This window comes from Indicator indicator, chromosome 20, assembly GCF_027791375.1.
Source record: "Indicator indicator isolate 239-I01 chromosome 20, UM_Iind_1.1, whole genome shotgun sequence".
Classification (NCBI taxonomy): Eukaryota; Metazoa; Chordata; class Aves; order Piciformes; family Indicatoridae; genus Indicator; species Indicator indicator.
In genome coordinates this window covers 4,877,356-4,904,512 of record NC_072029.1, presented here as the reverse complement: position 1 = coordinate 4,904,512, position 27,157 = coordinate 4,877,356, and the positions used below count along the sequence as shown (strand labels likewise).

The following is a 27,157-nucleotide window of genomic DNA, read 5'->3' as shown; positions in this document are numbered from 1 at the left end:
TGGCTTCCCCTGGGCCTGCTCATACTGGTGGCTCCAGAGCTGGACACAGGACTCCAGGTGGTCTCAGCAGAGAAGAGTGGCAGAATCCCCTCCCTTAACCTTTTGCTCACACTGCTTCTGATGCAGCTCAGGACAGGGTTGGTTTCTCTAGCTGTGAGTGCACATTGCTGGCTCCTGTTGAGCTTCTCCTCACTCAGCACTGCTCTCCAGCCAGTCTCTGCCCAGCCTGGATTTGTGCTTGGGATTGCCCCAACCCAGGTGCAGCACCTTGCACTTGGCTGTGTTGACCTTGATGAGGTTGGCATTGTCCCACCTCTGCAGCCTGTCTAGGTCCCTCTGGATGACATCCCTTGCCTCCAGCATGTCAATCCCACCACAAAGCTTGGCATCATTAAATTTTCTGAGGGTGCCTCAGTCCTTGTTGCCAACAGCAGCAGTACCAAAGTTTGTATCACCACAATTCTCCACTCAAAGAGTGATGGTCAATAACTCTTGGAGTGCAGTCCAGCCTTACCCACCACATGATCCTCCCCTCACATCCATGCCTTTCCATCTTAGAAATCAGGATGTTCAGGGAGAGTGCCAAACACTGCACAAGTCCAGGTAGATTGACAGACACAAACTCATTTTCTGTCCCATAAGGCCCACTAGCCATGGGATAAAAGTCTGTGGAGTACAGAAAAGCTCTACTCCAGGTTTACTGATGTGAACCATTCCAACCCTCATCCATTCCCAGAAGCCTTGCAGTGGGACACTGCTCTTGTGGCTGAGACCCACGTTTAGCCTCCAAACTCGTCCTGCTCACTGCTATGGTCTTCAGGTTCTGCCCCTCACTTCTCTGGTGTTTAAGCAGAGTCCCAGCCCTTTGATGACTGCTTTGGAGAAACAGCCAATGCAGACAGCACAACCTGATGCTGTACACAAGCATTAGGCAGGAAGAGGATCTGCTCTGGAACCAGCTCAGCTGCAGTGAACCATCCATCATCTCTGCAGAAAACTCAGAGAAGGAATTTGGCATTTGCTGCAGGTTCCAGACTGGTCCCAGAGAAGTCAGATATGGTTTTACTACTGATTTGCTTCAAACACATTATCTTCCCTGCCTCGTTTCCATGAGGTGGTTGTCCTTTATGCTCCCTTCCTCCCTTTATGAGGACACTCCTGAAGGCCTAATGAGGAGGAGGAAAGAAGCAGCTACTCATTCCACAGCTAATGAGACTTGTTTCTCTCTGAAGTGCATCATTCAGAGCAGATGGTGACACTTTAACAAACCTGTATCAAATACTTATCACTGTGGCTACAGCCGAGCTGCAATTGGAGCTCGACCACTGATGATCTCCTGAAGAGCGCTTAAAAAAATTCAATAGAAACAAGAAAAAAAGAAGGAAAATTAACTAACTCTCATTTGGAATATGCTATGCAGCCATCAGGAGTTCTTGAAGTATAGCAGTGTGCTCTTGGGGCCAAGAGGGTCAATGCCATTCGGGGGTGTTTCAGAAGGGCTGTGGTCAGTAGGTCAAGAGAGGTTCTCCTCCCCCTCTACTCTGCCCTGCTCAGGCCACATCTGGAATATTGTGTCCAGTTCTGGGCCCCTCAGCTCAAGAAGGACCTCAGGGAACTGCTTGAGAGAGTCCAGCACAGAGCCACAAAGCTGCTGCAGGCAGTGGAACATCTTCCTCATGAGCAGAGCCTGAGGGAGCTGAGGGCTCTGTAGGTTGGAGAGGAGGAGCCTGAGGGTGACCTCATTGCTGGTGATAAAGATGTGCAGGGGGAGTGCCCAGAGGCTGGAGCCAGGCTCTGCTGGGTGATGCCCAATGCCAGCACAAGGGGCAGTGGTGGAAGCTGAGGCATAGGAAGTTCCATGGAAAAAGGAGGAAGAATTTTTTCCCTATGAGGGTGACAGAGCCCTGGAACAGGCTGCCCAGGGGGGTTGTGGAGTCTCCCTCTCTGAAGATATTCAAGACCTGCCTGGATGTGTTCCTGTGTGAGCTGCTCTAGGTGCTCCTGCTCTGGCAGGGGGGTTGGACTGGATGAGCTTTGGAGGTCCCTTCCAGCCCCTAACATTCTGTGAAAACCTGGTGAGTTAATGAACACACTACAGAAGTGATTCCCCACCACTCAAAGAACTGTTTGCTTGTAGTAGCAAATCATATTGAAGCCATGGACTCAGTACAAACCAGAGCATGCAAGTTTCCCAGAAAGGTACATGGGTTTTGGGTTCTGTTTTGTGAAAGAGAGAAAAATAGAAAGGGAGGAAAGAGGGGGGGAATAAAAAGAAAGGGAAAACCAGGAAAGAAAACTAGGAACAGGAAAAGATGGCAGGAACAAACTGATTCACAGCTTAATTAATGGTCAAATACTGTGTTGAACATCAACAAGGTTTTCACACTGCCCTGAAGGAGACTCTGGAAGTTCAGTGTGGTGTTAAAACTACAGCACGCTTCAGTGACCACCGTAAATCAATAGGCACCAATTCAGGAACCCCTGTTTGAGGAGTGGGAATTGTTTGCTGCTAAACGTTGGGTTAATCAGCACCATCAACCAATATTTACCAGCACCATCAATCAATAGTTTTGCCATTTGCAATACCACAAAATAAAAATGTATCCCATTACTCACTTATTATTCCTTGCTTTTTTCACTTGCAAAGCTGTTACCCCCCCGAAAGATGTTACTCAGTTGAGAAAACCAGGGAGGAACAAGAGCCTAGTGGGCACAAAAGACCTTTTCATTTGCTTGACTAGGCACATTAATGAATTCCACTCAGCCTGGAAAACCATGCAGTGAGCACCACAGCATCACACATTGCTTTAGCTGGAGTGATTGAGAGGCTGTGCCATTAAAATGTACAGTAAACTGTAATTAAGCAATTAAAGATGAAAGAGCATAGACTGAGCTGCAGTCATGTTAGACCCCACAAGCCTTCTTTGCCTTGTGCCTTTAGCAGCTTCAAGCTTTAACTCTGTTTCAACCCTGGCACATGCCCTGGCAGGGCTGCCTGACTCTGCTTATCAAAAACTGCCCCTCCCCTCCCCTCTCCCATTCTACCACAAACCAATTCTTGGAGCCAGGCTCTGCTGGGTGATGCCCAATGCCAGCACAAGGGGCAGTGCTAGAAGTTAAGGCATAGGAAGTTCCTTTTGAACATCAGGAAGATTTTTGCCCTGTGAGGGCGACAGAGCCCTGGAACAGGCTGCCCAGGGGGGTTGTGGAGTCTCCCTCTCTGGAGATACTCAAAACCCTCCCAGATGTGTTCCTGTGTGACCTGCTCCAGGTGCTCCTGCTCTGGCAGGGGGGTTGGACTGGATGAGTTTTCAAGGTCCCTTCCAGCCCCTCACATTCTCTGTTTATTCTGTTCTTACACTTCCTGTGTAAACCCTTTCAACTTCTCTTAACCCTTCAGCTGTCTTCTACAAAGTGACATAGAATGGTCTGGGTTGGAAAGGACCTCCAAAGCTCATCCAGTCCAACCCCCTCTTCAGTCAGCAGGGACATCCCCAACTAGATCAGGTTGCCCAGAGCCCTGTCCAGCCTCATATTGAATGGGGATGTCCCCCTTCCCGAACAACCTGTTCCAGCATTCCACCACCCTCATGGTGCAGAACTTCTTCCTCACATCCAATCTCAATCTGCTCTGCTCTAGTTTGAAGCCATTGCCCCTGGTCCTGTCCCTGCAGGCCTTTGCAAACAGTCCCTCTGCATCCTTCTTGTAGTCCCCTTCAGGTGCTGGAAGGCTATTAGGTCTCCCTGAAGTCTTCTCTTCTCCAGGCTGAACACCCCCATCACCCTCAGCCTGTCCTTGTAGCAGAGCTGCTCCAACCCCCTGATCATTTTTCCTGGCCCTCCTCTGGACCTCCTCCATCAGGTCCATGTCCTTCCTGTATTGAGGGCTCCAGACCTGGATGGCTGCATCCAGAACAGAAAGGCAGAATTCCCTCTCTCCATCTGCTGGCCACACTGCTTTTGGAAGCAGCCCAGGCTGCCATTGGCCTTCTGGACTGCAAGTGCACACATGGCTAAAAGGCAAGAAATAATGCTTGATGATAAGCAGATTTGCCTTCAGATGTTCCTTTATTATTTAGAAAAAATAACCTAGGCTAAAAGGATAGTTCTAGTATCACCTAGAAAGGATGCCAACCTGAAGGCAAACATCAAGACCTTGAGCAATCCTGTGGTGCCCCCTCCCTGGAGGCTTTAAAAGTAATCATTAAAGACTGAAAACGTAACTGGTGAGATGTGATTTAGGAAAAGAAAAACAAAAGAAAACTGACCAAACCTCATCAGCTTTTAAAAGGAGCACAAGCAGGTATGCGACCTGCATCAGAATGTTTTTCAGAGCAGTCTGAAGCAGCTGCTGCTGAAGAGCAAGGAGATCGATCTGGTGAGACTGAATGTACTTTAGAAGGCCTCCTCCCTGTTTTCAGCACTGACTCTTGATCCCAGGCAGCATAAGGTTTTCCTTCAAGCTCAGGCATAGCATCACAGAATACTAGGGGTTGGAAAGGACCTCTAGAGACCATCCAGTCCAGTCCCTCTGCCAGAGCAGGATCAGTCAATACAGAGTTCACATTTAACAAAAAAAGAGTTTGTGAGCTATCAAAACCCTCCCTCCTCTTTGCAGAGCAAGAAAAACGTCTGTGCAGGGGGCAGGGCAGAGCTTGGCTCCCAGCAAAGCAACTGGCATGAAAAAGAGATGAATCTGAGCAGGAACTTCCTAGCTTTTTCCTAAGACATACACTTAGTTCTTCAAATCACTTATTCATTAGTCTCTGGGGAGTCTTCTCCAGCACCCTCAGCCTCTGTGCAGTCACAGAATCACAGAATGGAAGGGGTTGGAAAGCACCTCTGCAGTCAGAGTGCAACCCCCCTGCCAGAGCAGGAGCACCCAGGGCAGGTCACACAGCAACACAGCCAGGTGAGGCTGGAAAGCCTCTAGAGAAGAAGGCTCCACAACCTCTGTGGGCAGCCTGCTCCATGGCTCCAGAACCTTTAAATTAAAGAAGTTCTTTCTCATGTTGAGGTGAAACTTCTTATGTTTAGTCATCTTCAAACAACCAACAGTGAAGAAATCAGAGACATTCATCAGATGATGCCATAATTTGGAGTCAGTGAACTCTGGTTTTATTTTCCTACCCCAGTGACTGTCTAGTCCTGCTCCTGCCAAAAAAGTGTTTTTCTCTTTCCATGTTTTCTATTCCTCCTTTTTTTTTCTTTTTTTTAAATTAAAGTCACATTTGTGTCAAAAATTTAGACCAGCTGACTTCTCAGGTTCCAATTGGGAACAGTCAATCACCAACTTCAATTAAAAAAAAAAACCCACAATGTATTTTTTCCAAAACATTTGACAGGTTTCCCTCTCCCCCTCCCCCCAAAAAATATTTGTGACCTGAGCTGTGTTAGGCTAAATAATTTAATTATCCAACAGAAAAATCAAATGGCAATATTGAATACTTCCTATCCTGCTTCTAGCACACAGAATTCCTGCTTTTAAGCACACTGAGCCCCCAGCACACAGGAGCCCTGAGCAACACAAGCTTCATTTTTGCTGCTGCCCTTCCGAAGCAAACAGATGAAAACAGACTGAAATGTTACGAAAGGGCTTGGCTCAGCAGCCTCCTGTCCCCTGTTTGTCAGAAGAGGAGGAATGTGGCTGGTGGCCAGGACATCTGTCAGACACAGCACATCACCAGCCATAACTCAGTCTGCAATCGAATAATCCTGGCGAATCAGTCGGATGGAACACTGGAGTTGGGGGAGTGACAGCAGAGAAGAATTTAGCTGGGGATAATGAGGATGATGAATTTACAGGGTGAGAAGACAAGTCTTGCTACTGCAGGCCAAACCAAACTCTGTCACTGTGTTCTGTGAGGTTTTTTTAGAAGAGAAACAGCAGTCACCAAAAGAGCAGAAGGGATAAGACACTGAAAAAGAATTATTGCTCAACAGCAAACAAAGAGGAGCCAGAGTGATTTGTTAGAGAGAGAGAGCAGATCAGCCAGGTCTGCTTCTCTGGAGAGACATGAGGAGAAAATTCTTTGGAGTGAGGGTGCTGGAACCCTGGTCCAGGCTGCCCACAGAGTTGTGGAGTCTCCTTCTCTGTGGAGGCTTTCAAGACCCAACTGGATGTGTTGCTCTGTGACCTGCCATGGGTGATGCTGCTTTGGCTGGGGGGATTGGACTGGATGATCTCTGGAGGTCTCTTCCAACCCCTAACATTCTGTGATCCATACATGACACAGACTAGGTACCCCTAAACTTGTTATTCAGTGATTAATTTCCTCTGCAGCTCACGTGGGGCAATCCCTTACTCGAACCATAAGCAACACTGATTTTTTTTTTCCTTAAAACCTAAACTAGACTTCTTCTGTTACACTTTTCCTCTTCTGAGACCCAGTACTGTGTTCAGTTCTGGGGTACCCAATACTAGGACATGGAACTTCTAGAGCAGGTGCAGAGGAAGTCATGAAGATAATTGGAGGGCTGGAGAACCTCCCCTGTGGGGAAAGGCTGAGAGAGTTGTGGCTGTTCAGCCTGGAGAAGAGAAGGCTCCAGGGAGACCTTAGAGCACCCTTGCAGTACCTGAAGGGGGCTACATGAAAGCTAGAGAGGGACTTTTGACAAGAGCTGGAAATGACAGGATGAGAAGGAATGGACTGAAGCTTGAGGAGGGCAGATTTAGACTGGAAATCAGGAAGGAATTCTTCTCCATGAGGGTGGTAAAACACTGGAACAGGTTGCCCAGGGCGGTTGTGGATGCCTCCTCCCTGAAGGTGTTCAAGACCAGGTTGTACGAGGCTTTGAGCAACTTGGGCTGGTGGGAGGTGTCCCTGCCCATGGTAGGGGGTTGGAAGTGGATGATCTTTAAGGTCCCTTCCAACCCAAACCATTCTATGATTCTATAACTTGTGTCCATTGCTCCTTGTCCTGCCACCTCCCATTCTGAGCTTCAGAGAGCAGTTAGATCCCTTCTCACCCTTTTTCCTTAGGGCTTCACCTTCTCAGGCTCCTCAGCATCTCCTCATCTTTTCCTTCCTCTATCTTCCAGAGCACTGTGTCAATAAACCACCCCAAAGAACAGATCCTGAAAGGTAGAAAAGCCAAGGAAAGCTCACTTAGGGCAGCATTTCTGAATCCACAGCTGCACCACTGTTACAGTTTGAAGGGGGAACTTCAGCCTAGGTACTGACTGCAAAGACTGAAAATAAATTACTATTGGATGCAAAAGCAAAATAATGATAAGGCCCTAAATCTTCCTGTGTTCCCATGCAGAACCTGTGTGCTGCTGCAACAAAACCCATGGGAGCTCTCTCAGGATAGGCAGCAAGCAGAAGGTTCAGTGCCAAACTCAGCACTGACCACAGGCAAGGAATTTTAGCAGCATGCAAGAGCCAAATGTCCCCAGAGCTGGGGAAAGAGGCAGGGCATTTCTGCAATACAGGACTCTCACTGCAAGGTTTTACCCTCAAGCAGAGCTCTGGAGCCATCAGAATATCCCAACACCACCACCTGATACACTGCACACAGACAGGTAAACCAGGGAAGGAAGGAATTAATTTAATAGTGAGCCATTACTGCTCTCTGGGCACTAAAAACACTCAAAATGATCCCCAAATCCTGTTTTGAGTGGAGAAACTGTTTTGCATGGAAAACTACCAATGATCCCTAAGCCTGTCTGCTGTGAGTCTCTAATAACAGTGCAATTAACAAGCTCCCTCATGAGGGAGTCAAATACAACCTACCTTTCAGGTAGAGAACAAAGGACAAGCTGGTGTCAAAACCACACCAGCATGACTTTGGCTAAAGGAGGAGAAAAGTCTCCCTTCCACACAGGCCATGAGCACTCCCTGCAGCAGGTCAGGAGTAGTGTCAGCATCTTGGTTTTAGCATGCAGGGGAAGCAGTCAGTGTTGGTAGTGTCTCACTCCAAGAAAGACATTGAGGTGCAGGAGCAGGTTCAGAGAAGGGCAACCAAGCTGGGGAGGGGTCTGGAGAACAGGGCTGGGGAGGAGCTGCTGAGGGAACAGGGGTGTTCAGTCTGGAGAAGAGGAGGCTAAGGGGAGACCTCATTGCTCTCTATACTCCTTGAAGGGAGGTTGAAGCCAGGTGGGGGTTGGGCTCTTCTCTCCAGGAACAAGTGACAAGATAAGAGGAAATGGCCTCCAGTTGTACCAGGGGAGGTTTAGGTTGGAGATTAGAAGAAACTTCTTCCCTAAAAGGCTTCTCAAGCACTGGCACAGGCTGCCCAGGGAGGTGGCTGATTCCCCATCCCTAGAGGAATTTCAAAGATGCAGAGATGTGGTGCTGAGGGCCATGGTTTAGTACCAGACTTGGTAAATAATGGTTGGACTGGATGAGCTTAGAGGTCTTTCCAACTGAAACAATTCTGTGATTCTAAGACTAAACAATAGAAGTAAGCAATGTTCAACTACACATGACTGAAAACATCTCCAGAAGCATTCTGACTCCTAAAGTATACTCAAAGCCAACTATTCTCCCTCTCCTCAGATCCCAATGAGTATTTCCTAGAAACAAGGGAAAGGAAAAAAGTTACATGTCTCAGAGGCATTACAGGAACTTGATCTCCATCCTAGTTAGAGAACTGGTGCTGTCCCTTCATGACAGTGTTCCCACAATAAGGTCAGGGACAGCCCAAGGCTTCCTGGCAACAAAAGCAAACCTCAGCTTTGCCACACGAGTAATAAAGAGCCTGCTGCTGGAGTCAAAGGGCTCACAACTTGGGTGCCTGGGAGGAAGGATACAAAAACAGGGAGCTGGGCATTCTGCACCAGCTGCCCATCACATGATGCAGCAGACCACCAGGTCCTGAGAGGAGGATGGTGGAGAATGACTTGGGAGTGCTGGTGGACAACAAGTTCACCACAGGCCAGCCATGTGGCCTCATGGTTAGGAAGGTCAACAGCACCCTGGTGTATATTCAGAAGAGGGTGGCCAGCAGGTCAAGGCAGGTTCTCCTCTCCCTCTCTACTCTATCCTGGTGAGGTCACACTTGGTGTATTGTGCCCAGTTCAAGAGGGGCAAGGAACTACTGGGCAGAGTCCAACAGAGGCCACAAAGACACTGGGAGGGCTGAAGCATCTCTTTGACAAGCACAGGCTGAGAGACCTGGGGCTGTTCAGCCTGGAGAAGACTGAGAGGGGATCTAAGGGGTGGGGGACAGGAGGATGGGGCTGGGCTCTTTTCAGTGGTGCCAAGTGATAGGACAAGGGACAATGGGCACAAGCTAGAACACAGGGGGGTTCAGTGAAACACGAGGAGAACATTATTTCCTGTGAGAGTGACAGAGCCCTGGAGCAGGCTGCCCAGAGAGGTTGTGAAGTCTCCCCTGGAGACCTTCAAAACTCACCTGGATATCTTGCTGTGCAACCTGATCTAGGCAATCCTGCTTTATCAGAGGGGTTGGACTAGCTGATTTCCAGAGGTCCCTGCTATCCCCTCCCCATTCTGTGATTCTCTTCTCCTGGCCTGTGGGATGGGCAAAGCCAAAAGCAGAGCCATGCTGCTTGGGTGCCACTGGCATTTGTCTGGCCTGGCTTTGTCAGTGCCCAGAGCAAGCCCTGGTACAACAAACTGCTGGGGTTTTAATCTCATCAGCATGGAGGAGGCAATGCTGCTGACCCCTGAAGCCACTGCTTTCTCAGCATTAAATGCTGGTTTGTATGCATTTTACCACACATGATCCACTGCAGTTAAAATGCTACGCTCCATTTGTGCTGCCCTGTGGCAGCCCCTGAACTCCACTGCCACTCTGAGAAGCCTGTGAATAGCATCAGAGAAGCAGCCTGCTCCAAACTCTAAATGCATTGCTAGATGCTGCTTCCTTGCTCACTCTAGGTAGAAAGAAAAAGCAAGCTAGAACTCAAGTTGTGCTTCTATGTGCAGAGAGAATAAGAATGTTACCAAAGGACCACTGCAGAAGTGCTCATCCATACCTGGGCTTATTTCCTTAGCAATCACTTCCTAATGGCACCCATTAGAACCACACAATTGTTTTGGTTGGAAAAGACCTCTAAACTCTACAGTGTGCACTGGCAGCCCAGAAGGCAAATGGCAGACTGGGCTGCATTCAAAGCAACATGGACAGAGATGGAGAGAGAGGATCCTGCCCCTCTGCGCTGCTCTGGGGAGACCTCACCTGCAGGGCTGCGTCCAGCTCTGGGGTCCCCAACACAAGAGAGACCTGGAGCTGATGGAGAGGGTCCAGAGGATGGCAATAAAGGTGATCAGAGGGCTGGAGAACCTCTGCTATGGGGACAGGCTGGGAGAGTTGGGGCTGTTCAGCCTGGAGAAGAGAAGGCTCCAGGGAGACCTTAGAGCTGCATTTGAATATCTGAAGGGGACTGACAGGAAGGCTGGGGAGGGACTGTTCAGAAGGGTCTGAGGGGATAGGATGAGGAGCAATGGTTTGAAACTGGAGCAGGGCAGAGTTAGGTTGGACATCAGGAGGAAGTTCTGCACAGTCAGGGTGGTGAGACACTGGAACAGGTTGCCCAGGGATGTGGTTGAGGCCCTGTCCCTGGTGACATTCAAGGTCAAACTCGATGTGGCCCTGGGCACCCTGCTCTAGCAGGAGGTGTCCCTGCTGCCTGCAGGGGGGTTGGACAAGATGACCTCTGAGGGTCCCTTTAACCCAGTGCAATCTGAATCTGCAAATCGAGTCCCAGCACTGACCTAAGACCACTGTGGCCACAAACTCATGACCCAGAGTGCCATGTCCACACATTTTCTGAACACCAACAATGCAAATGGGGAAGAAAGGTTTTTGTTTGTTAGTTCAGGAAAAGAAAATCCTCCTCCTTTTCTTTTAGAGGAGGGACTAGACAAGCACCTAGGTGAGATTTTACTCTTGAAGCCACACACATTGTCTGATACAAGGGGATTGTCACACAGGCACAGAAGCCTACAGCTGGTAAAAGCTGCATACAAGGTTGAGTTTGAAATCACATTGTCCTGTACTAGGACCATTAAGCTCTAAAGCTCATTGTATCCAGCAGTACCTGCTTGACAATCCCAGATGAAAAGCCCTGCTGAACAATCTATGCCATACTGTTAGGGGAGCAAAAGCTGCTTACCCTTTACTGTAAGACCAAAGCAGCTCTGACGGGAAATATTTTTTTTTTTCTTGAAGAATGAGAAAAGAAACAACAACAAAACACACACCAAACAGTTTATCAGTGTGTTAAAAGCAAAATTCCAGCCAATGCAAGTTGAAAACTTTATGCCAGGTTTTATAGAATTATAGAATCATAAAATCATAGAATGGGTTGGGTTGAAAGGAACCTCCAAAGGATACCCAGTGGATGGTTTGGGTTGGAAGGGACCTCCAAAGGACATCTAGTGAATGGTGTGAGTTGGAAGGTACCTCCAAAAGTCATCCAGTCCAACCCTCTCTGCAGTCAGCAGGGGCATCCTCAACTACATCAGGTTGCCCAGAGTCACATTGAGTTCAGCCTTGAAGATCTTCAGGGATGGAGCCTCAACCATGCCCCTGGGCAACCTGTTCCATTGTTCCACCACCCTCATGGTAAAGAACTTGTCCTAAATAATGGTTGGGCTCAATGATCTTAAAGGTCTTTTCCAACCCAAATCACAGAATGTTAGGGGCTGTAAGGGACCTCAAAAGCTCATCCAGTCCAACCCCCTCTGCCAGAGCAGGAGCACCCAGGGCAGGTCACACAGGAACACAGCCAGGCAGGCTTTGAATATCTCCAGAGAGAGAGACTCCACAACCCCCTGGGCAGCCTGCTCCAGGGCTCTGATTGCAGCAGTTTATTCCCAATTTATGAAATTCACCCTGGGCAACCTGTTGTAATCTCTTAGCAGGTCAACAAACCATGCTGTCTTTAGGCCAAAAGCAATGCAATAAACTGTTTGAGATCCCTATCATCCCACCTTGCAAACTAAGGAAGAATGGCTCTGTGAGAACAGGGAAAATGCTGTCTCAGAAGACAACCATAAAAACTGAGGGAGACTGAGTAGGGAAACAGCCTCAAAATAATCTGAAATGAGTCCAGAGAAAATCTGATAAGATTTACTATTCTGTTATGAATATTCCAGTATGTTGTCTCCTCTCTCTTGTGAAAAAGTACCAAGGACAAAGCTCCACAGAAATAATTTATGTAAGCTCTAGCTCAGCTAATTAACTGAATTCACAGGTTTTAACTTGTAGTTTGTGGGTCTGAAGCTCTATGAACTCCATCCAAGTGGTTCTCAATAGGCAATTAACAAAAGCAAACCCATTTTCAGTAAAATGTGATTAGCTACAGAAGCATTCAGCAGAAAAACAGTGGGAAAGATCTCTATCTCCCTGGCTTTCAACAGTCTCGTGTGTCAGGCAGGTGAGCTGGGTTATTTGTGTGGCCAGCAGGACCAGGGAAGTGATTGTCCCTCTGGACTCAGCACTGGTGAGACCACACCTTGAGTCCTGGGCTCAGTTTTGGGGCCCTCACTTAATAAAAAAGGGACATCTGCTACAAGTCCCTCTCCTTGCAACGAATCATAGATGAGCTAGGCGCACACATGGCGCGGACCGCAACTATTGCATGAGCGAGCATTGATGTGATACTGCCTCCTCGGCGTCACAATATGGGGAGCCTCAGCAGCTCACAGCTGTGACCAACAGAAATAGGTATGTGAGTGATGCTAGAGGATGTTCCTGCGCATCATCTAGGAGCTGAGGGGAATAAACCTCATGCATTGCTCTCTACACTACCTTGGAAGGAGGCTGGTAGCCAGTGGGGGGGGTATGGTCCTCTTCTCCCTAGATAACAACTGACAGGCCAACGGAACTCAGCCCAGGCTTCACCCAGGGGAGGTACAGGATGGAGTTCGAAGAAACTTCATTCCCAGACAGTGCCTCCCCTCAACGCACTGGCCTACAGGGCGCCCTTCTTAGCGGAGCTGGTTAGAATCCCTCCCTGTCCCTGGAGGCCCTGTTTCCAAGAGCAGAGATGGGTGCTGAGGGACTTGGTCCCATTAGCCTCCACCTTGGCAGAGTTCACGATGGGTGACCTGGATACTAATTAGATGGTTAACCACAACTCATATGATAACTAACCACATACATCAAAAAACACACACCCCGCGCAAATCGTTCCAGAGATGTAGACAGAAAGGACAGTCGCCTCCCTAATACTCCAGCAAACATCCCGTATAAATGAAGACTCACTGCCGCCTCAGAGTGCAATATGACAAGACATACCACAAGTACACTGACATAAGTCCCCATAGCAGCGCCAGTCCATCTATGTGCCAGAGGGCCAGCAAAATGAAGACAACCAAAGAAGACGAGCAAATATTTCGACCCGCCCTCTACCCCACCCTCGCAAGTCACCCTTCAGAGACATCCTAGAACCCCTCTCCCAATCAACGGACGAATGTCACAAACTGAACAACCTCGTTCACCAGACGAAGAGGCGACCCGAAACGCCACAAACCAGCCCGCTCCCCTCCGCCAAATATCCTAAAGGGGGGGCCCCCACTTTCTTTTGGGAGCAAATCAGAGCCACATCAGGCTGCTGATAATGAAGAACACAAACAGCCTTGGGGTTGGAACAGAGCAAACAAAAGGCTCCTTTCTCCCAATGTAGGGGAAAAATAAAAACTAAAAAAAAAAAAGCTAAATTTCAGTTCAAATTATTAGCATTGTAGCAAATGATAATATTTGGAGACCAATACATCCAGATTTGACTTAAAGCCTGTTAGGATGTTGTGGTTTTTTCATACCGAGTGTCACTTGCTAGTGAATTGTGTGCCTTCTGACAACAGCAAAGCACTTGGGGTCCTCAGCACAAGGAGGACATGGACCTGATGGAGGCAATCCAGAGGAGGGCCACAAAAGTGATCAGAGGTCTGGAGCACCTCCCCACGCTGACAGAGAGGGAGTTGGGGATGTTCAGCTTGGAGAAGAGAAAGTTCCAGAAATACCTTCTAGTGGCCTTCCAGTACCTGAAAGGGGTCTAACAAAGAAAGCTGGGGAAGGATTTACAAAGCCATGTAGCAATAGGACAAGGGGCAATGGTTTTCACAGAAACATTCAGGTAGGAAAAGCCCCTCAGGATCACCAAGTCCCACCCAGAACCCTACTCTGCAAGGCTCACCCCTAAACCATATCCCCAAGCACCACATCCAAACCACCTTTAAACACATCCAGGGTTGGTGACTCCACCACCTCCCTGAGCAGCACCTTCCAATGTCTGACCACTCTTGCTGGGAAAATTTTTCTCCTACTGTCCAGTCTAACCCTACCCAGTGGCAGCTTGAGACCATTCCCTCTTGTTCTGTCACTAATTACCTGGGAGGAGAGACCAGCACCACCCTCTCTACAATGTGCTTTCAGGTAAACTAGAGCTGGGAGTTACTAAATTATCTAATTAAATGTTTTTCTACTGCCTTTGCCCTACTACCAACAGTTAGCATTCCAATAATCCAAAAACATGTCTGAGAGACCTGAACTACCCCTACTTTTAAATGAATTGTCATATATTTACAAAAGCCACCAATCAGACCCCACTGGTTTGCTGCTGAAGCCTGAGGGACACAGTTCCACAGAGCAATGTTGAAAGCAGCAACTGAGCTGCCAGACATGAGTACAAAGCAGAAACTGTCACTTTGCATCTAGACTCCTTATTGCCCACAGATTACAGTCATTCAAAACCTTCCATCCAGCCAAGGCAACCAGAGAACCAACAGGAAACAGAACAGATGCAGTAAATTGACTCCTACATGATGCTGGAGACAGTCAAAGACCAATTTTGGTTTTCTTCATTGATTAACATCACAAAGCCTTCAGTTTAGGTAAGTCTTCAATTAACATTTGTTATATTAAGACAGACTTTGGAAACTTCTTCAGTTCTTAAGATGGGTTCAGTTTTGGGACCCTCACCACAAGACTGACAGTGAGGTAGTGAAAGCAGGTCCAGAGAAGAGCAACAAAGATGGTGAAGGGTCTGGAGAACAGGGCTGATGAGGAGCAGCTGAGGGAACTGAGGGTGTTTAGCCTGGAGAAGAGGAGGCTGAGGGGAGACCTCACTGCTCTCTCCAGCTCCCTGAAAGGAGGTAGAAGTGAGTTGGAGCTGGTCTCTTCTCCCTAGTGTCAGATAATAGAACAAGAGGAAGTGGCCTGAAATTGTGCCAGGGAAGGTTTAAGTTGGTGATGAGGAAAAAATTTCTTTGCTACAAGAGTTGTCAGGGATTGGAACAGGCTGCCCAGAGAGGTGGTGGAGTCTTCACCTCTGCAGACATTCAAAACCCACCTGGATGTATTCCTGTGCAACCTTCTTCAGTTGACCCTGCCCTGGCAGAGGGGTTAGACTCTCTGATCTCCAGAGGTCCCTTCCAACTCTTACCATTCTGTGTGAAAAACTTTCATCATTAAAATTCCACTCAAGGACACACATGTCTTAGGCTACAACTCAAGATGGGAACAAGCATTACCTTGAAAATGACAAGCTTCAGCTGCTTAATTTAGTCAGGGACGTTCTGCTGTAGCCTTCCCCTGATCCACAGGCATCATTTCTATTAACTTCAGTGGGAACAAAGTACACACAGAAAGGGAAATGAAGCCAAAAAAGCAGCCATTTATCATATTCTTCTGAATATGCTAATGGAGAATTCACTCAGCAGACATGGATTCTCATTTTCACAGTCTGTGCCAACTTAATAGCTATGGGTTTTCTGCCCCTAGGTTTAGCACTGGGCAAGCAGCCATTAGATAAACCACAGAGTACAAAGCAAAAGGCAAAACAAAACCATCCTCATCAGACTCTCTACCATTAGCAGTGTGGACTTTGCCAGATGATGTGGTCAGTGAAGGTGCAGAAAGGTCAAATGATTAGTCTAAGGAAATTAAGAGGACACCTGACTCTGGGCTGCTCCCCAGAACTTCCTATCAGCTTAAGTGCACGTGGTGGACATACACTAATCATATATTCTGCTCTCTGCTAAAGACTAGGAAATATTTATTCCCTGAAAGGGTTCTCAAACATTGGAATGGCTTGCCCAGGGCAGTGCTGGAGTCACCTTCCCTGGAGGTGTTCAAGCAGCCTGTGGGCCTGGTGCTTAGGGACATGGTTCAGTGGTGACCTTGCAGCACTGGATGGAAGAAGGGACTGGATGAGCTTTGAAGGTCTCTTCCATCAAAGATACTCTGTGAAGTGCCTTTGTGTAGAACTTGGAAATGGTGATGTTAATTCCATCCCCACGAGGTGCCTGTGTGTTTGTGAGCAAGTGCCTGCAGAGAAAAGGAAGGGCTTGCAACCACTGGGCAATTTAGCAGGTTCACACTTTCTCCTCTGCATTTTCTTCTGCTTGTTTTTAACTCTACTCCAAATTCTTCCACTTCAAACTGCTGCAAGCACCTCAGAGAGCTCCACGCACTGTGCAGCAGGGCAGAGAGGCTAAGAAGCTCTCTGTCTGGGCATGCATGCAACTGCATGGGTTATGTCATAGCCCTTATGAGCTCAGCTGTGACATCACTATCTCAGACCTCTTGCCTCAGGCTCCCAGCACTGCAGAGAGAGGCTAGCAACACTGAACAAGAGGTTTGAACATGCACTCAGTGCCTTTACATCAGAGGTACTTGTGCACACAGCTGCACCAGGTAATCCACCCCGCCCCAGGGAACCAGCCTGGCAGCCTGTTCAGACAGCACATCCCATGGGACCCTCCCACACCCACAGCTTCTTCACACTATTGCTCCCTGCAGCATATTCCCAGGAATTTATCCTTCCTCTCTGTGTCTCTCCCAACTGGCCATGATCTCACCTGAACTGAAAGCAGACCTATGAATCAGACCCCAGTCTGAGTTAACCTTCATAAAACAAGCACAACGAGGTTCCTCTCCTTTCTCAAGCCCTCTGCAATAGAAAATCATCATCTTCACAACATCCTGACAGCCCCGTAAGTCACAGAGTAACAGAATTGGTTTGGTTGGAAAAGACCTCTAAGATCATTGAGTCCAACTGTCAACACAACCCCACCATGTCCTCAAGTACCATGGCCACAGGTGTCTTGAACACCTCCAGGGATGGGGACTTCACCACCTCCCTGGGCAGCCTGTTCCAATCCCTGACCACTCTTGCAGCAAAGACATTTTTCCTAATCTCCAACCTAGATGTCCCCTGGCACATTTTCAGGCTATTTGCTCTTTTCCTATCACCTGATTCTAGTGAGAAGAGATCCTTTAAATTTTACTCTTTCCTTGCTGTCATAGGTCAGAAACAGCTGATCAAGAAATTAAGGACAGCAACAAATTCTGCCTTCTGTAACACTTCCCAGGCTGCCTAGGGAAGTGGCAAAGGAACACAAAAAAAAAAAAAACAAAACACCCCAAAGGAATTATCTTCTGCCTCATCTTTGTGATTTATTGGCCTAATGGATGTGGCAGTACATTCAAAGACCCTCCCCCTACCACAAAGAGGGGATGGGGGGAAGCTGGGATAGAGGGAGCCAGGGGAAGACATCTCTCCCCTCCCACTGCCTGCTCCTGTCCAGCTTCTCATCCACCAGCACCCCAAGTCCTTTTCCTCAGGGCTGCTTTTTATCACCTCCTCTCCCAGCCTGTGTTGGCAGTGAGGATTGTTCTGGCCCAGGTGCAGAACCCTGCACTTGCTCTTGTTTAACTTCATGAGGTTCACCTGGGTCACCTCTCCAGCCTGTTCAGGTCCCTGTGGATGCCATCCTGTCCCTCTGGTGTATCAACAGCACCACTCAGCTTGGTGCCATCTGCACACTGTGGATGGTGCCTTGGTCCCTCTATGTCATTGATAAAAATATTAAACAGCACAGGTCCCAGTACAGACCCCTGTGGGACACCACTGTCTCTGCTCTCCAGCTGGACTTCAATTCTTGCTTTCTTAACTAGCTTTAAGTCCAAAAGCAGCAACAGTAATGATTTGTTGCCTTGGAAACATCTAACTCCACATCCATGTTTTTCCAATGTATATCCTAATTTTCTATAATTCTTTCAGAGAGATCTACCAAAGCCTGCAATTTCTCACCTGGTAAAAACATTACCTTCTACAATTCAGTTATTCATCAACTACTAATGGCCAAATGTGACTTTAAATGAGGTGCAGATGACTTTTGCCAAATCCATCTCTGACCAATGTTTACCAAATAATGTCTTTTTTATTTCAGAAGCTAAAATTTGCCACTGATGAAAGAAAAACGTTTGCTAGCTTCCTATTGTTATAGTATTCATCCTTTCCATGTCCAGAGGCTTTTAGCTTGGTAAATTAAGCCAACTGCTGGCTTCCACAGAATCTACAGAATGAAGGTTGAAAGGGACCTTCAGAGACCATCAAGTCCAACCCCTCTGTCAGAGCAGGGCCACCTAGGGCAGTTTGCACAAAGTAAGTGTCCAGGCAGGTTTGGAATCACTGCAGAGGAGACTCCACAACCTCTCTGGGCAGCTTAGTGCAGGTCTCTGGCACCCTTACAGCAAAGAATTTTTTCTTCATGTTTAAGTGAAACCTTCTGTGGTCTAGTTTGTGTCTGTTGCCACTTGCCTCATCACTGGGCACCACTGGAAAGAGCCCAGCCCCATCCTCTTCAGCCCTACCCTTTAGCTCTTCTCCAGGTGTGTCAGTCTCTCCTCGTAAAAGATGCTCCAGTCTCCTCAGTATCTTTGTGGCCTCTGTTGGGCTCTCTACAGTAGTTCCCTGTCTCTCTTGAACTGGGAAGCCCAGAACAGGACACAGTACTCCAGATGTGGCCTCATAGGGTAGACTGGGGGGGGAGAAAAACCTCCCTTGACCTGCTGGTCACACTCTCCTGAATGCACCCCAGGAGACTGTTGCCTCTCTTGGCCTTGAGGACACATTAAAGAAGCTTAAAGACAGCATGTTGGAGGAAATTCCTAAACCACCTTGTTATACTTCCATATATATTATTAAAAGTGTACTTGTGAGTCTAAGTAGCAAAAATCAGTAAAATTTCTTTTAAACTACTTCCACATTAATCATACCATAGTAAAGACATAAAAATCCATCAAAATCATTGGTGTCAGAACAGCCTCAAGTTGCCCCAGGGGAGGTTTAGGTTGGAGATGAGAAGAAACTTCTGCCCTGAAAGGATTCTCAGCCACTGGCACAGGTAGCCTCTGATGCTGACACCAGGGCAAAAAGAATCACACAAAGCAAGGGGTAGAAAATTCCCTGAAGAACACTTTGTGAAACTTGGGCCAAGATTTCAGTAATTCCTGGACCTCCCAATGGGCATTAGGTTGCTTGAAAATATGAAGAACCAAAGTCCTGATAAGAACTGCAGAATGGTAGGGGTTGGAAGGGACCTCTACAGATTATCTAATTCAAACTCCCTGCCAAAGCAGGATCACCTAGGGCAGGTGGCACAGGAATGCATCCAGACAGGTCTTGAAAGTCTCCAGAGAAGGAGACTCCACAACCTCTCTGGGCAGCCTGCTCCAGGGCTCCAGCACCCTCAGTATAAAGAAGTTTCTCCTCAAGTTGAGGTGAAACCTCTTGGGTTCCAGTCTGTATCCTTTGCCCTTTGTCCTATATCACAGGACACCACTGAAAAGAGCCTAACACCTTGTCTTGACACACACCCTGCAGATATTTAAAAACACTCATAAGATCCTCTCTCAGCCTCCTCCAGACTAAACAGCCCCAGGGCTCTCAGTCTTTCTTCACAACAGAGCTGTTCCAGTCCCTTCATCATCCTCGTGGCTCTCTGTTGGACTCTCACAGCAGATCCCTGTCCCTCTTGAACTGGGGAACCCACAACTAGACACAGTATTGCAGGTGTGGTCTCAGCAGGGCAGAGGGAGAGAAGAACCTGCATTCAGGTTTCTCAGCTACAAGCCAGGAACTTTCTAACTAAGCTTGATAAACACCAGACTGATGTTGTAGTGCTGCTCCATGGCTGAGCTCTCAGAACACAGGGTTATAGAACAGCACAAACACCTGAAGGTTCAGAAAAATCTTTTCTTTGACAATGGGTTTTATTCAGAGGGCTGGAGCACCTCCCCTATGGTGACAGGCTGAGACAGTTAGGGTGGTTTAGCCTGAAGAAGAAAAAGCTACAGAGAGACCCTAGAGCAGCCTTCCAGTACCTGAAGGGGACTACAAGAAGTATGGAGAGAGACCTTGCACAAGGGCTTGGAATGATAGGACAAGGGGAAACGGATTGAAGCTTGAGGAAGGCAGATTTAGACTGGAGATAAGGAAGAAATTCTTTCCAGTGAGGTGGTGAGACACTGGCACAGGTTGCCCAGGGAGGTTATGGATGTCCCCTCCCTGGAGGTGTTCAAGGCCAGGTTGGATGAGGCCTTGAGCAACCTGTGTGGAAGGTGTTCCTGCCCATGGCAGGGGGATTGGAACTGCATGATCTTTAAGGTCCCTTCCAACCCAACCCATTCTATGACTCTATCAATGGTATTACTGTGAGTGAGTCCCATGGCCACATAAAGCCCATGAGGAGGATGAAGGCTGTAGCTGAGATGCATGAACAGCTGCAGACTCACATGCTAAGGAACAGAGCCAATACATTTCTGATTTTATGATGAAGAAAAAAGCCTTGATATCCACACATCATAAACCCCTTGCTTTTCTTCCCTGACCATTACTCATCTAGATTTCCAAATGTATTTTATGGGACATTACTCTAAGCAGCAGGTGGTTCCCTACACTATATTGGCAAAGAAGAAAAAAGCAATTCCCCAACAGGTCCCAACCATCAATCCCCTTGAAAAATAAGCTTGACTGTAGGCTTCAGGCAGCACCAGCCTGAGCTGGAAAATCCCCACAGGGTATTCCAAGCCACACAGAGCCAGCAACACTCTCTGTTCAGCCTGGAGTGGAAAAGACTCCAGGGAGACCTTAAAGTGGTCTTCCAGTACCTGAAGTGGGCTGGGAAGAGACTTTTTACAAGGGCTTGGAGTGATAGGATGAGGGTCAACGGACTGAAGCTTCAGGAGCACAGATTCAGACTGGAGATTAGGAAGAAATTCTTCCCAGTGAGGGTGGTGAGACACTGGAACAGGTTGCCCAGGGAGATTGTGGATGCTCCCTCCCAGGAGAGGTTCAAGGCAGGCTGGACAAGGCCTTGAGCAACCTGGGCTGGTGGAAAGTGTCCCTGCCCATGGCAGGGAGGTTGCAACTAGATGATCTTTAAGGTCCCTTCCAACCCAACCCATTCTATGACTTCTTCTGTGAAATGTGACTTCTACAAACTTCCTGGTAGACAAAGCTTTTCATGAGGTAAGAGTCACTGAACGTGTCCACAGTGAAAGGCAAAAGAGAACAGCCACCTGCATCCTCATTAGCTAATGCTTCACAGGCTTGAATTAGAATGAACCTTCTCATCAGTTGTTTTATTTCCAGGAAAAAGTCTCCCTCCTCTAAATGAGTCCAATCAATTTTTTTCTCCTCCTCTGCACTAGGGACTGCTTAGTGACCCCCTGTGAGCATCATTCATACTGATGCATGAAGACCTTGGCAATATGGCAAAAGGACTTGGGGGTGCTGCTGGACAGGAGCAGGCAGTGTGAGCTTGCAGCATGGAAGGCCAAGGGCAGCCTGGGCTGCATCCAAAGCAGCATTGCCAGCAGAGCCAGAGAGGTGATTCTGACACTGAGCTCTGCTCTGCTGAGACCTCACCTGGAGTGCTGTGTGCAGGTCTGGAGCCCTCAATACAGGAAGGACATGGACCTGATGGAGCAGCTCCAGAGGAGGGCCACAAAAATGCTCAGGGGGTTGGAGCAGCTCTGCTATGAGGACAGGCTGAGGGAGCTGGGGGTGTTCAGCCTGGAGAAGAGAAGGCTCCAGGGAGAACTAATAGCAGCCTGCCAGTACCTGAAGGGGGCTAGAAGGAGGCTGCAGAGAGACTGTTTGCAAAGGCCTGCAGGGATAGGACCAGGGGCAATGGCTTCAAACTAGAGCAGAGCAGATTGAGATTGGATGTGAGGAACAAGTTCTGCACCATGAGGGTGGTGGAACACTGCAACAGGTTGCCCAAGGAGGTGGTTGAGGCTCCATCCCCGAACATATTCAAGGTGAGGCTGGACTGGGCTCTGGGCAACTTGATCTAGTTGGGGATGTCCCTGCTGACTGCAGGGAGGTCAGACTGGATGACCTTTGGAGGTCCCTTCCTGCCTGGACCATTCTATGAGTCTATGACTGATGACCTCCTTACCTACTTCAACAGGAAAAGTTAATTAAATTTAAGTTGAGCAATGTCCTGGCCATTCTTCACAGCTTGGGACTTTCTGCAGCAAAGTGCCCATAGTTGACATCAATAAACAGAAAATTAGTATAAAAAGAGAACAAAAGCCAGGTGCAAAAGGCCATGCTGTCCTCCAGTTTAATTCTGACTTGCTTTCCAGACAAAGCCTGCTGCTAACCTCAGAGAGTTCAAACAAAATTAATGTTTAAGAACATACAGCAGAAGAAATGTGTGGCCAGCAGGCCAAGGGAGAGAGTTTCCTTTTCCTCTACTCTCCCCTAGTGAGGCCACATCTGGAGTATTATATCCAGTTCTGGGCTCCTCAGTTCAAGAGGGACAGAGAACTACTGGATAGAGTTCAACAAAGGGCTATGAGGATGATGAATGGACTGGAGCATCTCTCTTGTAAGGAGAGGCTGAGAGATCTGGGGCTGTCCAGAACAGAAGGCTAAGAGGGGACTTTATCAATATCCACAAATATCTGAAGGGTGGCTGCCAGGAAGATGGAGCCAGGCCCTTTTCAGTGATAGGACAAGGAGCAGTGGACACTAAGTCAGCCACAGGAAATTCCACCCCAACTTGAAATTTATTTATTTTTTTTTACTGAGTGTGTTGGAGCCCTGGAGCAGGTTGCTCAGAGAGGCTGTGGAGTCTCCTCTGGAGAACTGCAAAACAAACCTGGACATGTCCCAGTGTGACCCGCCCTAGGTTGATCCTGCTTTGGCATGTGGGGCTGGACTGGATGACCTCTGGAGGCCACTTCCAACCCCTACCATTCCAAGGCTGACAGTTTAAATGCTATCTGTGCATCTGGAGCTGAACTCAAGCAGTTGCTCTATCCCCCAGTGACCCCTCCACAGCAGAAAAGGGGCACTGGGAAACAGAGATCCACAGATTGAAACAAAGACAGAATTAGTGAAACAGCCAAACTGATCCAGACCTCAATACAAAGCACATGAAGTTATACTCACAGAGCAAAGGTGAAGTTGTCACACTGAATATGAAGGCAGTCCCTGAGAGCAGGAGAGGAGCAAGGTGAGGAGCAGCCAAAGCAGAAGGCTCCCCTCACTTCAAACTCCTCCCTTTATATGAGTGTGATGCTGATGTGCTGAGACAAACCTGTTGCCAACCCAGCTCAGCTGTGCAGGCTGACTCAGAGCTGCTGATGGCCTGCAGCCCATGGCTGGCCTGGCATTCTGAGCCAGCAAACCATGGGGAGTGCCTAAACTTTCAGCCAGCTAAATCTCTGTGAGCTGGATCTACCATATTCCAGGTAAAAGAATCTCAGGATGTTTTGCACAGATGTGCAATTCAGTATTACAGGCACACCAAACAACTCAGAAGCTTCCACATTACACACACATCAGCTAAACCTTGAACAGGCATATGAGGAGAGAACCCCAAAGACCTACCACTATGAAATAAAGCAATAAAAAATTCTGCCTGTCTCTTTGTGGTAGATTACTCAGACTGGGGAATGCTGAGGGATTATTCATAAAGAAAAGAGGATCCTGGCTGTGAGCTGCTAAAATAAAGAAAAATATCTAAGCCTTTAAGAGCAAAAGTAATCACAGAATGGCTTAGGTTGGAAGGGAACTTAGAGATCATCTACTGCAACCTCCCTGCCATGGGCAGGGACACCTCTCAACTAGACTTGGTTGCTCAAAGCCTTATCCAACCTGGCCTTCATCACCTCCAGGAAAGAGGCATCCAGAACCTCCCTGGGAAACCTGTTCCAGAGCCTCACCACCCTCCTACTGAAGAACTTCTTCCAGTCTAAATCTATTCCCCCTCAGCTTCAAACCATTCCCCCTTGGCCTGTCTATAGACACCCTCATGAAAAGTCCCTCTACAGCCTTCCTATAGGTTCTGTTCAGGTATTGGAAGGCAGCTAGAAGGTCCCTCTGGAATCTTCTCCAGGCTGAACACCCCCAGCTCCCTCAGCCTGTCCTCACAGCAGAGCTGCTCCAGCCCTTGGATCATCTTTGTGGCCTCCTCTGGCCACACTCCAACAGTTCTGTGTCCTTCTTCTGCTGGGGACACCAGAACTGGAGGCAGTATTGGAGGTGAGGTCTCAGCAGAGCAGAGTCAAGGGGCAGAATCCCCTCTCCTGCCCTGCTGCCCACACTCCTCTGGCTGCAGCCCAGCACACAGCTGCCTGCTGGGCTGCAGGAGGGCACTGCTGGCTCCTGGGGAGCTGCTCAGCAACCAACACCCCCAAGGCTTTTTCTTCAGCACTGCTCTCAACCCACTCTGCACCCAGTCTGGATTTTGCCTGGGACTGGACTGACCCAGATGCAGGACCTTGCACTGTGACTTGTTGAACCTCATGCAGTTGGCACTTACACACTTCCAAAGCCTTCAGGTGCAGGAACTTCTAATGCCCACCCCTTATGCATTGGACCTTTTGCTTAAGCTCTAGAAGTTGCTGAATTTCTATTCCCCAGCTCTCCCAAGGCAGTATTCACTGAAAAAGGTATTCTAGTCAGGGAATCCCCTCAAAAAAATCTTTACTTGCTTCTAATTAGCTCGTTTCCTCCTAGTCACTTTCCTCCTGTCATTTCTACATTCTCACTGCTAATTATCTTCTTCTAATGAAAATCAAGGGAAACTTCAAGAAGAATAATTTCCTTTACCTGTCAGTTCCTTTTTCCCTTAGCTTCCATTAGCCCTCACTGACGCCTGCTGCTCCAACACTCCTTCCAGCACAGGTTTCTCAAAGCTTCCAGCTCCTTCCAGCACAGCTACCTCAGAGCTTCTGGCTGACCTTTTGGAAAAATGGAGTGTTCACCATTCTTACCACCACGTTTTTCTGACCTCTTGAAAACTTTTACATACGATCTCTTTTATTTTATTTACTAAATACATGTGTTCTTACAGGCTTGGGTTTGTTTGGGTTTTTTTTACATAGAACTAAGGTCACCAAAGCCTGTGGTTTAGCTGGGTGCAGGACCTGGGTCACAACAGCCCCATGAACTCTCCAGGCTTAGGACTGAGTGGCTGGAAAGCTGCCCAGCAGAGAAAGTCCTGGGGCTATTGGTTAATAGCTGGCTGAAGATAAGGCAGCATGTGCCCAGGTTGGCCAAGAAGGCCAGCAGAATCCTGGACTGGATCAGGAATACTGTGGCCAGCAGGACAAGGTGTTGATTGTCCCCCCCCGTACTCAGCACTGGGCTCAGTTTTGGGGCCCTCACTCCAAGAAGGACATTGAGCTGCTGGAGCAGGTCCAGAGAAGGGCAACAAAGCTGGGGAAGGGTCTGGAGAACAGGGCTGGGGAGGAGCAGCTGAGGGAGCTGGGGGTGTTTAGTCCCAAGAAAAGGAGGCTGAGGAGGCACCTTCTGTTTCTCTCCACCTCTCTGAAAGCAGGTTGGAGCCTGGTGGAGGTTGGTCTCTTCTCTCTAGTAACATGCAAAAGGAGGAGAGGATATGGTCTCAGTTCGCATCAGGGGAGGTTTAGGTTGGACATTAGAAGAAAAATCTTCCCTGAAGCAGTTCTCAACCACTGGGACAGTGGCTCCCACCAGAGAGGTGGTTGAATCCCCATCCCTGGAGGTGTTTCAATGAGGCAGAGATGTGGTGCTGAGGGACATGGTTTAGCCCCAGCCTTGGCAGAGTTAAGAGAATGGTTGGACTGGGTAAGCTGAAAGGTCTTTTCCAACTGAAACAAGTACAGAATTGCAGAATTCCATGATTCTTTTTAATCTTAAATAGATCCTGAATGGCAGCAACTGCTCTGTGTCAGAAGGTGGTGGTGCTCAGCCTTTTGTTGCTTTAAAACAGGCAAGTGAAGAAATGAAGTAAGATGAATAGTGAATTCTTTGATTAGAGACCTACCCAACATTTCATTATTAACCCTTATCAAACAAAGCCTTTTTGGTTAATGCCCATTTTTGGAAGCTAACTGCCTAGTTCTCGAGCCCATCACCTGTATAACAGAGACATCCTCCACCTCTCTCTCACATTATCTTCACATTGTCAAATCCAGACAGGCCAAATGATTTGTAAAAGCCAAAACCCAAACAAACTCAACCCTGTGGCGTTCATTTAGAAGCTTAACCATGCATTTAGGAGCCAGATCTTTTACCCTGCTTGGAATAAATGGACAAGGAAAAAAATAATCTTGACAGAATGATAAATGCTTTATCATTATTTCATCAAAAGTGCATCTGGAGAACTCCTTTTTATTTCCCCCCTCCCCTCACAATGTCATTCATGACAAAGAGATACACAACCCAGAAATGCATTACTGCCTAACAGCTGTGCATCTCCTCTCAGCAGCCTGAGCTTTGGAAACTGGAGACAAACACATTGCCTTATTAGCCTTTAAAAGGCACTGATGGACACTCTGCCTCTTCCTCCCCATTTCATCTGTCAGGCATTAATCACCACCCTGGCTGCAAATGAAACTTTCATTGGGCAATTATCACCTAGGTCTCCAGGAAATCCTTGCCCTTCAGCCCAGGCATTAGTTAAAAATGCTGCTGCCTGAGGAATGTGACAATGATAGGCTATGAAATGAGAAATCTAACCAAGCAGCTGCTTCTTGTACCATCACAGCTCTGGCTTTAACTCATGCATGGAGTGTAGAGTCCTGCACCTAGTGAGCAACACCACCAGGCACCACTACAGGTTAGGGGTTGACCTGATGGAAAGCTACTTCATGGAGAAGGACCCTGGAGTCCTGCTGGACAATAAGGACAGCAATGTGCCCTGGTGGCCAAGAAGGCTAATGGTAACCTGGGGTGCATTAAGAAGAGTGTGGCCAGCAGGCCGAGGGAGGTTCTCCTTCCCCTCTGCCCTGCTGAGACCACATCTGGAGTATTGTGTCCAGTTCTGGACTCCTCAGTTCAAGAGGGACAGAGAATTACAGTGGAGTGTCCAACACAAGCTATGAGGATGATGAAGGGACTGGACCATCTATGTGATGAAGAAAAGCTGAGAGACTTAGGGTTGTTTAG

At 48.1% G+C, this 27,157-nt stretch overlaps 1 protein-coding gene across 1 annotated transcript in view; it reads right to left on the bottom strand.

The window, feature by feature from the left end:
- PLXDC2 (plexin domain containing 2) overlaps positions 1-27,157 on the bottom strand; it is a 316,666-nt gene that overhangs the window by 243,125 nt on the left and 46,384 nt on the right. The gene's annotated exons all lie outside the window — the stretch shown is intronic.